A 10,920-nucleotide genomic window follows, 5' to 3' on the forward strand; every position below is an offset into this window, starting at 1 on the left:
TGTCCCTGCCCTAGGTAGGGTACGGTTCAGTAAGTTGTCAACCCCTGTCCTAGCACACACCGTACAGAGAGGCCATGGTGGAAGATACCGGTTGTAGCTGGTAGGCATGCCACCTGGTCCGGGGGCATGGGTGTTTTCGGTTGTAGCCGAAGGGGGTAGCTCCCCCAGTTTGCGCGCGGTATAAATTTTGTGATCCCATGCTAGTCGAGGTTGTAGCCTCCCCACTTAGAGTTTTGCTTAACAGGTGTCAAGGGTGATTCCAGACACTGGTGAGTTAGGCTGGTGTGTGCGGTCAGGTGTGTTTTCAATCAAAAGACCGTGGACAGAAGTAGTGCCGATGGACTAAAGGAATCCGTTGCTAGTGGGTAAAGAGTACACCCTCTGCAGAGATATTAAACCTATTCGAATAGCCATGTCCATGGTTAAGGACTACAGTCTGGGATGGGTCAAGTGTCGGTCTTAGTGTCGATCTTCGAAGGTGAAACTGTTAAACCAAAACATATGGATTTTTACTTGTGCTATATGATTGTTATGATTTTTATTGTTGTGGACTAACCAAGTATATTGTTTGAAGTAATGAATATCCCTGGGACGGTTCTACCTCCTGGATATTCACGGTGATTATTTATTTAATTTATAAGCCCTTTATGTGGTGTCGCTGAGACGCCCGACTATGGCATGCTTGTTAATTATTCATCTTATAAGCCCTTTATGTGGTGTCGCTCAGACACCCGACTGTGGCATGCTTGTTATTTATTTACTTTATAAGCCCTTTATGTGGTGTCGCTCAAACGCCCGACTGTGGCATGCTTGTTATTTATTTACTTTATAAGCCTTTATGTGGTGTCGCTGAGACGCCCGACTGAGGCATGCTCACTTTTACTATTCTTTCGAGACGTCGCATCAGACATCCGATCGGTGCACTTCATTACTATTCTATTATTGCTTATACATGTTGCATATAAATAACCTGCTTGCATACATCAGGGATTCCGTTTTCATGACTGACGTCGTGATTGTAGAGTGTTTTCAGAGCATGATTATCGGTTGCTATATTATACCCATGTCCATAATGTTTGCGAGTACATTCAAAAGTACTCACTGGCTTGTCCCTGGCTATTATCTTGGCCAGATTGCTTGCTTGGAGAGGAGCATTGCGATGACAGTCTCGGAACCTAAGTAACGGTGATAGCAGCCTCGCGAAGATAGGAGTTAACCTGGTCAGTTGTTCCTGTGGGAAATGGAGTCCCATAGACCATGGTGAACCACAAACCGCTTCCGCCATCAACCCCTAGAAACCTTTTGTTGTACTCACAGGCCAGAGTGGTCTTGTACTACATATTATGTACTTTTGCTTGGAATTTCTGTATCAAGTTGGTGCCTCGTCAGCTAATAGTAACCCTGGGGCTGGTGAGCACAAGGGCCATTTTCTGGAAATTATATCCCGAAAATCCGGTCCTGACAAACTTGGTATCAGAGCCAGGCTGACCATTGGCTAATCCTATCTTAGGCGGGTCGAAAAAACCTAGGTAAACCAACCCACCAGACATTAACCAAACCCCGGCCAAGCTTCCCATGCAAGATAGCCACACAGTGACCCGACACCTTGTGGCAGTCGGTGCCCAACCTATCAGCCTAGCCTGTCGATCACCCTCTAGTGACCGGCCCCCGAATAGTCTTTTTCACAAGGGTGCGAAGGAAGACTCCGTCCCTTTTTCTATAAAAGGGCACACTAGTCTCAGCCCGGCACAGCACAACCTCTACCCCCAAACCCAGCTAAAATGCCAGGACCCATTGTTCACAATAAGACCACAGCGACCAACCTTGGAGGTTTTGTGATTGTGCTAGCAAACCTCACCCGCCGTGCCTTTGCATTAGAAGAGCCCCCAGAATATGTCGTGTACCAAGGGTCCATGAGCGGTGAAAGCCGTCAATTTTGGGCCACTGTACACGTCTATGGTAGGGGTCTATCACCAGAACGCCCCTACAGGTTCACTGGAAGGACAACTTCCTTTGAGCCACAAGCCATCCAACTAGCTGCTCGAGAAGCCATAGTTCAACTCCGGCACTTGTCGCCCCGAGTTAACTGTCGCTCCTTCTACTACTACCCCAACCGTGATGGGTATGGTAGACCACCACAAGTCGCCAACGGAGACCACGAGACGGATCCAATGTTATTGCATCTGGTGCGCTATGTAAGTACACTAGAGGGACTGTTCGATCAAATCACCCTTGATCTGATCGCAGCTCGTGGAGAACTGATCCGCCGAGCCCCAGCAAGAAGAGAAGATGAGCCCGACACCGACCACCCTGTCGTGCTGTTCGGACAACCAATCGAGACCCTAAGGTCAGCCCCAGCCATCAACCAAGGTGCCTTGATGACCCCAGAAGTGCTTTGTTGCCTTTTGGGAACCCACTCCAATGGGATTGTGGCCAACAATCCCCGCGATGGTCATCATCGCTACCCTGACCCTGCAGTTCCTCAACCCCCTCCGGCTAACCCCGACGGTGAAGCCAATGGAGAAGCCTCGGCGTCCACAAGGCACGCCCGCTTGGATATGAACGAGGTAGACTAATCTACTCGAGTAGTACCGAGCCTTAGTATGGCCACGCCCTGTAATTGTGTGATCTCGTGTCGGCATGAATGAATGTTGTTTGGTTGAGCGCCCCGATTTTTAATTATAACCATGCTTGAGTACGTCGGTGAACGGTTGCATTTTACTTCGAGCATAGCTACAAAAAACCAACCCCGGTCACATAAAGTTTGTGCTATGAGTAAGCTTTTTGATTCCAACTAACAGGGAAGATTTTTTTGAAAAACAACCCTTATCAAATCTCGAGGACGAGATTTTTCTTAAGGGGGGTAGTGTTGTGACACCCCAAAATTTTGACCTTGTTTTATTAATTAAAATTTTGCCAGGAATTAAAAACTTTTATTTTCTGGGCTCCCTTTTGATTTTTGAACCATTTTCTCCCTTGTTATTATGGAGTTTTCCCCTAAGTGAAAACTTTTCAAATATGTTATTGCTCTTGTTTAACCTCTCAAGAAAAACTTTTCTTTTATCAGTAGAGCTAATTACGTAATTAATTTGCTTAATCTTTATTTTCCTGAAAAATGGATTATTTTTCCATGGTTTTATGGCCATATTTGAACTACAACCAATTGATAAATTCATTCAAGATTTCAACCAAAAATTTGGAAATGTCAGGTGATGTTTTTAAATCACTTTTGTGCAAAAACAACTTTATTTCATGAAATATTTTGAGCTCTACACCAAATTTTCTTCCCTGGTCCAGTGGGCAATTTTGCACTACAACCCACTTAAATATTTCATTCTAGCTTCCACCAAAATTATGGTATGATAGTAGTAGCATATGATTCAACTTTATGCAAAAACCCAGTGATGTCCTTTGAAAATTTTGAGTGAACCAACCTCTTTTGCATTCTGGTCCAACTTGATGGTTTGTACAGCAACCATATTTTTGCTTGCCTCTTTTGCCCTTGATTCTTTCTCCTTCTCATAGACCACCCTACAAAACCCCTAAGTCCAGGAGCATGCAACCATTGGAATAATTTTGGTTCATGAGATGATACCATTTACCTCCTGTCCAGAATTGAAGTTTTGCAAAACTTGCACTAACAAGTTTGTGCTTTTTACAAACTAACCTCACCACCCTCTTGTGCATCCAAAGAGACCTCAATCTGGAAGAGTTGGCCACACCAAGAAATGCCTAGGTGCCTGTGGCATTTTGTCAAACACCCTGAGAGCATGGACAGAATTGGCATGAGTTTTTATTTGCATTGTAAACTTGAACACCTGACCTAACCACCATGTCCATTTACCTTCTTGCTAACTCTAACCTAGCCCTATTTCTTGCCAGCCTCACCCGCGACCTCTAGCATGCAATGGCAATTCGTCGAACACATCCCGGGCGTGCTCTGGGCGCGCCTAGAGCATGCGTTTTGCATGCCCGTGCACCCAAGCCGCCGCGTCGCGCCCACTTTCGCGCCACCAACCCCTGCTTGCCCGCAGAGCCGCCCCCGACCTCATACACTCGCAGGAAATGCCCAAGCTCTTCCCTGGAGCCGCACAGGGCCAGCGTCAGGTCGGCCACGGTGGCTACCGGCCGGCCACAGTGGCTCCTGCCCCGGTCGGCACCGCCTGAGCCACCCCGGCTCGCCACCTGCCCCTGGGAGCCACGCAAGCTTATCCCCTCGCTCGTCAGCAAGCTCTCGTCGCCGCCATGTCGCCCTGACCACTACAGAGAGGCGGTTCGCTGGCGACCTTATGCTCGACCGCGGAACCGCCATGGATGCACTATAAATAGTACCCCCGAGCTCGTCCAGGCCTCACGCAGCCTCTCTCACTCCCTCACCGACCCACCCGTAGCAGTAGGAAGACCAGGGGGTCGTCTTCTTCCTCTCCGGCAACTCCTGCCGCTGCCATTGCCCCGGCCATTCCGGCGCCACCAGGGCCTCCCCCTCTCCACTCTCTTCACCAGGAGCTTCCTCTCCCTCTCGTGAGTCCAACCCCCTATTCAAGTTTGCTCGGGACTCGCCGCAGGCAAAAACTCACTTTGCCCGACGGCCACCACCCGTAGCGGAACTCGCCGCCGGCAGCTCCGACCACCCCAGGGACCATGACGACCACCGGAGGGACAGCCTCGACCCCCTGAGCATGCGGGTGGCCTCCGTTTCTCGAGAGGTGCCGCCGTTCACCGGCGAGCGTCGCCGGAGCCCCGCCTCCCGCTCGGGCAAAGGAAGAAGAGGGAAAGGGGCCTGGTCAAACCTGACCAGTGGGCCCTCTGGACCCACTGTCAGTGACCCCCGCACTGGTCCACGTGTTTAAGTAAAAGTGTAAACCACCCCAGCACATTTCCTCCGCTCCGAAAACGTATTCCTGTCTGAAGCGTTTTCTTTTATATCTTTATTTAAAAATAGATTTTGACCAAATCGTTAACTGGCTATAACTTTTTAAATATAACTCCAAATGAATTGATTCTTTTTCCTACATCCCTCAAATTCTGTCTAGTTTATTTTATTATTTATTTGGAAAAAAATTCAAAAAACTTTTTTGTTCTGTTTTGAAATTGTGTGTTAATTCCAATATTTTCAAAATAGGATTTTGGAAGAGAAGAAAACTTTCAAAAAGTTTTGGAGAGCACCCCCTCCTCTCCACAAGTTGAAGGCAAGCATTCTGAACCCTGCCGTAATATTTTGGGGACTGTTTGATGCGGTTAAATACCACCTCGACATGGAGCATTAATTATTTTTATAACGACATGATCATACGCATTGAGTGCATAACGAAAATACTTGCTGTTGGAAATGGATATGCTTATGATAGCAATCACCCCCATATGCCTCTCATGCCTACCGGGAAGGATCCGGGAAAGCCTCTGTCTTGGGTAGACCCGAGCTTGTCCCTAGTCGAGACGGTTATGACCGGTAGGGCAGGGGAAGGTATGATGAGTGGTGGTGGTGTCTGATGGATGTGAAATATTATTCTTGAGCTAATCATGCAGGAAATACTTAAGCCTCTTGAGTTGGCCGTAGATCGAGTCTTGTTCCGGTAACCCCAATACTTATTTCGTGCTGCCACTTGTCCCTGCCGTAGGTAGGGTATGGTTCAGTAAGTTGTTAACCCCTGTCTTAGCACAGACCGTACAGAGAGGCCATGGTGGAAGATACCGGTTGTAGCCGGTAGGCATGACACCTGGTCCGGGGGCATGGGTGTTTCCAGTTGGGACCGAGAGGGGGGCACCCCTTAGAGCGCGCGATAGAAATTTGATCCCATGCTACGCGAGGTTGTAGCCTCCCCACTTAGAGTTTTGCTAAACAGGTGTCATGGGTGATTCCAGACATGAGTAAAGTTAAGCTGGTGTGTGCAAGTCAGGCGTGTTTTCGACTAAAAGACCGTAGACGGAATTAGTTCCGATGGACTAAAGAAATCCGTTCTCGTGGGTAAAGAGTACACCCTCTGCAGACGTATTAAACCTATTCGAATAGCCGTGTCCATGGTTAAGGACTACAGTCTGGGATGGGTCAAGTGTCGGTCTTAGTGTCGATCTTCGGAGGTGAAACTATTAAACCAGAACATATGGATTTTTACTTGTGCTATATGATTGTTATGATTTTTATTGTTGTGGACTAACCAAGTATATTGTTTGAAGTAATGAATATCCCTGGGACGGTTCTACCTCCCAGATATTCATGGTGATTATTTATTTAATTTATAAGCCCTTTATGTGGTGTCGCTCAGATGCCCGACTGTGGCATGCTTGTTATTTTATTCACTTTATAAGCCTTTATGTGGTGTCGCTCAGATGCCCGACTGTGGCATGCTTGTTATTTATTTACTTTATAAGCCTTTATGTGGTGTCGCTCAGACGCCCGACTGTGGCATGCTTGTTATTTATTTACTTTATAAGCCTTTATGTGGTGTCGCTGAGATGCCCGACTGAGGCATGCTCACTTTTACTATCCTTTCGAGACGTCGCATCAGACATCCGATCGGTGCACTTCATTACTATTCTATTATTTCCTATACATGTTGCATATAAATAACCTGCTTGCATACATTAGCGATTCCATTTTCATGACTGACGTCGTGATTGTAGAGTGTTTTCAGAGCATGATTATCGGTTGCTATATTATACCCGTATTCATAATGTTTGCGAGTACATTCAAAAGTACTCACTGGCTTGTCCCTGGCTATTGTCTTGGCCAGATTGCTTGCTTGGAGAGGAGCATTGCGATGACAGTCTCGGAACCTAAGCAACGGTGATAGTAGCCTCGCGAAGATAGGAGTTATCCTGGTCAGCTGTTCCTGTGGGAAATGGAGTCCCATAGACCGTGGTGAACCACAAACCGCTTCTGCCATCAACCCCTAGAAACCTTTTGTTGTACTCACAGGCCAGAGTGGTCTTGTACTACATATTATGTACTTTTGCTTGGAATTTCTGTATCAAGTTGGTGCCTCATCAGCTAACAGTAACCCTGGGGCTGGTGAGCACAAGGGCCGTTTTCTGGAAATTATATCCCGAAAATCCGGTCCTGACAAGTTATGTCTCTCCCTTTCTCGGACAGACGACAGTTGATCTTCCCATGTAGTTATGTATGCTTACCACAACCATATCGTCTCCCCTCATCATCCTTGCATACCTCCCGACCCGTCTCTCACACGCACGTGCATAGACATACACACATCCCTGGCCCTCTCTTATTGATATTACACTCATACCCTCCGTTTGTCTAGCAGGCCTCTCCCCCATTTGTGAGACGCCACTCCACCACCAACCCTCTGACACTCTACCTTTGTCTTTCTCCCAACCTTATTCCTGAGCTACACATATCCATGGATGCCGATCGGTTTCCCTCAATACATAGCTAGGTCTCTCTTCTTCTCCACACATATACTAGTCGATCTACCTCTCTATAGTTAGGTCTTTGCCCCCTCCCCCCCACACACACCGATAGTCGAACGTTGCAAGTAGGTATCCATGCCACAGAGAAAAACTGCACCTCTGCCCTCTCAAATTCTAGTAGGCCGGCAGCCTTGTATCTTTGACGTGGGCAATCACAAATTCTATGGCACTGTTTATCCATTGCGCAGCCACACACTTCATCCATGTTTTCGATTCTATCGCTATCTCACACCGATGATCCCTCCACTCTCTTCTCGTGGATTGCTCCCTCTATATATGATATATCCATGACACTGTTTCACACACATTGCATATGTTACGTTTATTGTTTGACATATCATCAACACATTGCCTCTGTTTCGCACAAACCATCTCTCTCACACCCACCCACATACATACCTGCACCTAAAGAAGAGGTGCACGCAGGACGCACGTACTCACGTCTTGTTCCCAGCCACACCCGCGTGGGTACACGGTGGAGTTTGTTTCTGTATAAAAAAGCAGCCCACGTGATAATTTGACGCGTGTAGCGGTTGTTTACTCGAAGGAAGGTCGGGTACCATGCCTAGACGGAACAAAGTTCAACTCGGCGCGTTAGTATCAAATAAAGTTATAAATTCCTCAATGGCACGTACAGAATATAAAACGATTGCCGTGGGGAAATGGAAAAAATCGCTCCACTATGTACAACGGAGCCTGCCTGCCGGGGTTTGTCTCTTGTCACACCATCTCACACGAGGCAGCGGTGGCCTCTCTCTCTCTCTCTCTCACTGTTGGTTAGTGATCCGGCTGCATCCCGTCCGCCGGCAGAAATGGAGGATGTGCATCATATCTCCATTCGACGGTGTTGAGGTAGCACATCCCGATCTACGGTACCCGCCATTCTCTCTGACCAAGCTCCGGCGCGGTAAGGCCTTCGCCACTTGCTCCCTGCCACAGTATGGGCAGATCCCGGACGCTGATGCCTTCCTAGTAACATCCCGACAATCCTCAGGTACAGCTTCCTCCGACATTGCTCCACTTCCCATCTTCCCACGTTGATGCATGTGGATCTTCTTTAGTTGTTTGCTTCAAACGTATCTCGGCCGACATACTTTCCATCTTGCAATCTCATCCTCAAACCATTTTTGATAAACCACCATGCTGCTATCTTTCCCTTATTACATGGAATATGCTTCTTTTTTGTCAGCGTATGTGTCTTCAACTCGTGTTATTGGGCAGTAATTGTTTCCTTTGTACCTCCTTTTGCAAAAAGGGCTATCCATTTCACCTCGTTGCTATTGCAACCTTTTGGTGAACTGCACAAATCACTTTTTTTCTTAAGAGTGTTTTGTGCAGTTCCGCCAAAATGTCACACGGGCAACGTTTTTACATTTCTGTGGGACTACAGAAAGGGAGATTGGTTTTGCTATCCTCCTCATCCAACTATGTGCCTAATCTTCTCCAACAAGTAGTTAGTCCGAAAGAGAGATCGCAGAGGTGACGGGCTTCTATTTGTGTGTGTTATGTTTCATCATAAGTTCCACTATTATTGTAATCACACTGATTGGATATCTTTGCAAACAGGGATGGTCAGCTCGATTTTAGTGAAGCTGCACAAAATGATCGAATTGTGGTGTCCTCCATACACATCTTTTTGGCTACAGAGCTAGGTGAAACTAGCTGCCAAGCAATGAACATTGTGCCTAGGAAATGGAGCCATGCCTACGAACAACATCGATCAATTATATATTTTTCTTTATTTGTACACCTTCTCACAACTTTGTCTTCAGTTGTGATGTGAATATTGGCGCTGATCTGTGAACCATTGAGATGCATTAGCAGCCATCGTAGTTTCATTTGTATTTGATGGAATGTTGTAACGAGATAATCCTAAGGCAAGAGGAGACATGAATCCTAAGTTGAAACCTTTTTTTCCTGCGGGAACCAAAGTTGAAACCTTAATAGCATCACAGTACAATTTCATTAAAATTATGCGTACATATAAACAAATCCCGAAGTATTGATAGCAATGCCAGAAACAATTCTACTTCATTTCGCCGACATGTGGGACATCCTTCATCCGGCTCCACCTTCCATGCAGCAATATTGAGTGCACAACTATAGGGAAAGATTCAACCCGGTCGTTGCATTTCAGTAGTAATGACTAGTGTGTAGTCAAATCACAGAGCCCCACCTTCACCACAGTAAGTTGCTCAGACGAAGCAACCATCATTTCTCTGTTCCTTGAATCTGCTGGTACTCCCATATTCCCATAGTAATAAGGGGTTGTTTGGTTCTAGGCCTAACCATGCCACACTTTGCCATACAATGTTTCCATACTTGCGTAAGGTTAGTTCTTCAAAATGAGAGTCACAAGTTGGCAAGCCTAAGGGAATCTTGCCATACTTTTTGAGCGTATGTGATATGGGTCCCTAGTGTGGCTTGCCTAAGATGTGGCTTGAACGAGACACCCACCTAAGTTGGTCAAATTTTCATAACCTTAGGTGTCGCAACCTTAGGCAAACTTACTCTCAAAGCAAACATCACTTCACCTTTCCCACAGTAAGTACTAGTACCTCCTTTTTTACTCTAGAAACAACCACACGCAAATATTGGATGGTAGCAGCACAACAACTGAATCAGAAATCGAAACCAACCAATGAACTACTACTAATGGTGAGCGTTTCCTAGTATCATGTACTCCGTATGTCTGTGTATATAGGGCTTAATGCGTTCCTCGAGACTAACTTTGGCCCTGTTTGGATCCATGGGTTAGAGTTAGTTTGACCTAGTTGGTGCTCAAATAGCCCTAAATTATCCAAGCATGAGGGTTAAATTGGAGCAAGTTGCACTGAACCCACCAAAAAAACTATCCCACCCCAAGAGGTGCTAATTGGAGATACTTCTCATTGGGCCCACTGAAAAATCACTTTTCTCTCTCTATCAAGTGCATTTATTATCAATCTAACCCTGTCACCCAAACACCTCTTTGGCTACAGTTAGTTCAGGGTTAGTCATGAGTTAGTCTAACCTCTAGCTAGGTTAGAATATCCAAACAGGAGCAGTATAGGATATGCAAGTTTCTCAAAGCATACAGTCAAATTCGTACATGAAAGGATCTTCTTTTTTTTAAATGGAACATGAAAGGATCGAATGATATAATTTTCAAATTATATAAAATCTTATCAGTAGTCAAAGGCATCCTTGAAGAATACATTAGGCACTATATAAAATCTTATCAATAGTCAAAACCAAGTGTTATTACTACACCAAACAAGTTCAAAACAAGAAACTGGACCCACTCATGGCACGGCATGCCTGTCTCGTTTGGTCGGTTGGTCAAAGCGCTTCCTCTTCTTGGCATAACAATAGAGTATAGTAATTTTTTAAGAATGCTCTTGACATGTCGCTAACATGTGATGAGTTAACCGACCTCAATAGACGGCAAACACGCCATCCCGCCGCACTTTGAGAGAGAGAAGGAGCGAGAAGTTATACGGGCTACTGGAT

This window comes from Triticum aestivum, chromosome 1A (assembly GCF_018294505.1).
Source record: "Triticum aestivum cultivar Chinese Spring chromosome 1A, IWGSC CS RefSeq v2.1, whole genome shotgun sequence".
Lineage (NCBI taxonomy): Eukaryota > Viridiplantae > Streptophyta > Magnoliopsida > Poales > Poaceae > Triticum > Triticum aestivum.